At 47.1% G+C, this 4,580-nt stretch overlaps 1 long non-coding RNA gene across 1 annotated transcript in view; it reads left to right on the forward strand.

The window, feature by feature from the left end:
• The window catches only part of LOC116077298, a 1,470-nt gene extending 1,179 nt beyond the window's left edge, over positions 1 to 291 (forward strand). Inside the window, exon 2 of the long non-coding RNA XR_004113204.1 lies at positions 7 to 291. This is a non-coding gene — a long non-coding RNA (uncharacterized LOC116077298). The remainder of the gene's footprint in view (positions 1 to 6) is intronic.
• The last annotated feature ends 4,289 nt before the right edge of the window (positions 292 to 4,580 follow it).

Consider the following 4,580-nt stretch of genomic DNA (forward strand, 5'->3'; position numbering starts at 1 on the left):
TTGAAGGTGTCACATGCAGTCAATCTACAGAGCCTGTCTTCCTTGAAGGTGTCACATGCTGCCAATCTACAGAGTCTGTCTTCATTGAAGGTGTCACATGCTGCCAATCTACAGAGCCTGTCTTTATGGAAAATGTCACATGAGCTTTCAAAGAATTCATTGTAGCCACATCTTGCTTTATAGTACACACAGGGTTGAATTAATTATCACCAGGAAAATGTTCACCATATTGTGCTATACTTAAATATGCCCAAAATAAACTACTCGGGGTTAGACTTCCAAAGCTTGAACCAACACTGGCTACTGAGTCATGTTATGCCTAACTATCTTCTTACTTCCTGTGGCTCATTAGTCTTTTGGCTATGGTGGTGGCTCACACACACACACACACACACACACACCATACACACATACCCCATACACACACACCATACACACACACACCCATACACACACACCCATACACACACACATACACACCAGACATACACACAGCATACACACACCACACACACACACACACAAACACACATATACACACATACACACATACACCATACATACACATACACCATACACCCACACCACACACACACACATACACACATACACACACACACATACACACCATACATATACACACACCATACACACACATACACACACATACAGACCATACATATACACACACCATACACACACACACCATACACACATACTCCATATATACACACACACACATACACACCATATACACACACCCTACACACACATACCATACACACACACCTTATACACACACACCATACACACACACACCATACATACACACATACACCACACACACACATACACACATACACACACACATACATACCATACATATACACACACCATACACACACACATACACCACACACACACATACACACATACACACACACATACATACCATACATATACACACACCATACACACACATATACACCATACACACACACCATACACACACACCCTATATGCACACACACACACACACACACATACACACACACATACACACCATACATACACACACACCATACACACACATACACACCATACATATACACACACCATACACACATACCCCATATATACACACACACATACACACCATATACATACACCCTACACACACACACCATACACACACACCTTATACACACACACACCATACACACATGTACACACATACACACACCATACATACACACATACACCACACACACACACATACACACATACACACACACATACACACACACATACACACCATACACACACACCATACACACACACCTTATATGCACACACACATACACACACACACACACACACACTTCTGTGTTTCTTCCTAACTCTTTGGAGCACTCACTACTGGTCAGAGTGGGAAGGTCCCCAAATGGACGGCAACCTCAGAAATGAGGAGAACAGGATTCAGCCAGTGTGGGGAGAGCTGGGGAATGTGTCTCTTACCTGATTTAGCTTTTAAACATTTAGCCACAGGGTTGGAGATGTAGCTAGGTTGGGAGAGTGCTTACCTACCATGCACAAAGCTCTAGGATGGAACCCTAGCACCTCACAAAACTGGGCATGGTAGTACACACCTAACCCCCCAGCACTCAGGGGGCGTGGCAGGAAGATCAGAAGTTCAAGGTTATCCATCCTTCCTGACTCCAACTAGATCAGGAACAAGGGCTGACTAGAGAGAGTTTGCCTTCCCTCAGGTGAGAAAGGAGGAAATAGCAGTGATTGCCTGATGCTGAGGCCCTGGGGCATGACAGTCATTTCCTGGGAGGCTTTCTGTTTTCCTTCCCTAGGCCTCAGCTACCCAGTCTCTCCACTGTGCTCCCACAGCTACCCAGTCTCTCCACTGTGCTCCCACAGCTACCCAGTCTCTCCACTGTGCTCCCACAGCTACCCAGTCTCTCCACTGTGCTCCTCCAAGGACGTCAGCTTATGCATTCCCTGCTGTTCTCTTCTAGCCAGTCTCCCATGCCCTGTGTGGTCCGCCCATTTTCCAGGGAGTCTTGGCAGGGGAATTTGGGTTAATTTGATAGATATGGAATTTTGCAAGTCAGTCACCTGTCCCTCTGAGTTTGAGTAGAGATAAACGTAGACGTCTGGCTGGCTTCAAACTTGTGATCCTCCTGTCTCAGCCTCCTGAGCTTTAGGGTCAGGGGCATTTGCTATTACACCCCCCTGCTTTCCTATTTTCTCCGCTCGCTAAAGACTCACGAAGTAGGCAGAGTGAGCAGTAGAGCTTCTATTTTCCTTATAAGAAGTCAGAGTGAGCCCCTTCTACCCCCTTACACACACACACACTTCTCTTCCCTTCAAAGATGCCCCATTGTCACAGTTGGGGGATCTCCCCTGGTCAGGTCTCTCTCTCTCTCTCTCTCTCTTAAGATTTATATATTTATTTTATGCATTTGAGTACACTGTAGCTGTACAAATGGTTATGAGCCTTTGTGTGGTTGTTGGGAATTGAATTTTAGGACCTCTGCTCACTTCAGTCAACCCAGCTCACTCCAGTTGGCCCCGCTCACTCCAGTCAACTCTGCTCGCTCAGTCCCTGCTCGATCCAAGCCCAGATATTTATTCATTATTTACATAAGTACACTATGGCTGTCTACAGATGCGCCAGAAGATCTCATTATGGGTGGTTGTGAGCCACCATGTGGTTGCTGGGAATTGAACTCAGGACCTTTGGGAGAGCAGTCAGTGCTCTTACCCACTGAGCCATCTCGCCAGCCCCAGGCCCTCTCTGACCTTTTACCTTTCCATTCTATGGAAGGAGTCCTAACTATCCATGATTCAGAAGCAATGTGAGACCAGTGCTGGGAGCAGCCATTCCTTTGGATACTGCTATCTTTGGGCATCTTAGGTTATGTGTATGTGTGTGTGCATGTAAAGGGGGGTTGATCAGTGGCTGGAGGCTGCCATCAACCTACTTTCACGTGCACAGACCACCCAACTCTAGACCTGTGAGGAACAAAGTGACATTGGTGGAGTGGGCAGTCTCAGAGACTTAGCCGGTGACTTCTTGCATGGACATCCTGTACCTTAATGCTATGAGCCAAACCGGTCCCTCTATAAGTTGCTTTTGTCAAAAAGAGACAAGTAGCTATACAACCTTACCTGTAGGCCTATGTGTTCCTGTTCTTCCCTGTCATTGCGAACCCAGGGCTAGGAGGCACACATTATGGCCATGATGACCAGCTGGTGTACTGTGGCTGGAGGCCAAGGGACACGCTGGACATGAGTTCAAGTTGCCTGGGCCCATTAAGGATTTGACACCCAAGGTTAATTCCCCAGAGATGGGCCAGGTGGTGGGACAAGGAAATGCCCAGAGGTCTAAAAGGGGCAGGCCAGGCCAGATGGTTGTAGAGTGATCTTGGCTGCTGAAGGAAACCAAAAATTCCCAGTCTTCTGGCTGAACCCAGTGAAGCCCCTTCTCTGGCAGCTAGTTGTGTATATCCTGTATCTTTGCCTCTGTAGTGCATGTCCCAAGCTGCATACATGGAATCACAGCAGAAGCACTTAGGCATTGATTTATACAAGGAAGTCTGCTCCTTCTGCTTTTCTGAGGCACTCACATGGCCGCAGAGCTTTTCTTTCTACCATGGGAATTACAACCACCAGACCTGCTTCCTGTTTCCCAATGCTGGCTTGGGGCCTAGCCCCTGTCTTTCACTGGAACAGTCAGTGGCTCAAGGCCATCCCTTGAATCCTTGGATCTATGCAAAGAAAGGTTTGTTTACTCCAGAGAGAGATGGGTGGGAGAGTGATCCATCCCAGGTAGAAAGAACACCAACAGATCCCCCAAAAGATTCAGCATGTCAAATTCAGCATAGTCAACCAGTGAATTTATTGTGGTTACTTATAGAGGTATGGGTGATTCAAAGATGTGAGACCACGGGGAAGTTCTCCTGGGTGACTTACAGGCAACTATAGCGCTGAGGAGTCCCACCCAGACTACAGATAACACAAGAAGAGAAGCCATGGACAACTGGCAAAACTTAAAACAGACACACCAGGAAAAAACCCAGAGAAGTATTCCCTCTTGTATAACCAAGGAGGAAGAATAAGGTGAAGGTTCATGAGCTTGCCCATCCCTCTGTGAAGAATGCTGGTTGAGGGTCTTGGGCAGGTATGTTACAGTTACACTAATTCAAGATGGCAGCCATACTCAGCCTTGAGAAACAGCAACACAAGAATACTTTCACCCATCTTCTCTGGGGGGAGGGGCTTCCAATGTACAGGAGTCAGTGGCCCTAATCCATCACCTCAGTACCCTTCTCCAATGGCACTCACCTCTCATTCATTCTAAGAAGAGGCTCTGAGCCAGATGAGAGAACTGACTCTCCAAGGAAGGGCTTAGCCCTATGGTCTGAGTTCCTCTTCCAACATCTGGTCCAGTGACGGGAGCTTGTGAAGGAGTGTGGACTCCTCGGTACCTCCATGTCTATGGTGATTTTCCATAATTCTGTGTCTGCCCTTTGTGCCTTCAGGCTCCTTGGCAGGGTTGTTTGATG

The sequence above is a fragment of the Mastomys coucha genome, unplaced genomic scaffold (genome assembly GCF_008632895.1).
Source record: "Mastomys coucha isolate ucsf_1 unplaced genomic scaffold, UCSF_Mcou_1 pScaffold5, whole genome shotgun sequence".
Taxonomy (NCBI): Eukaryota; Metazoa; Chordata; class Mammalia; order Rodentia; family Muridae; genus Mastomys; species Mastomys coucha.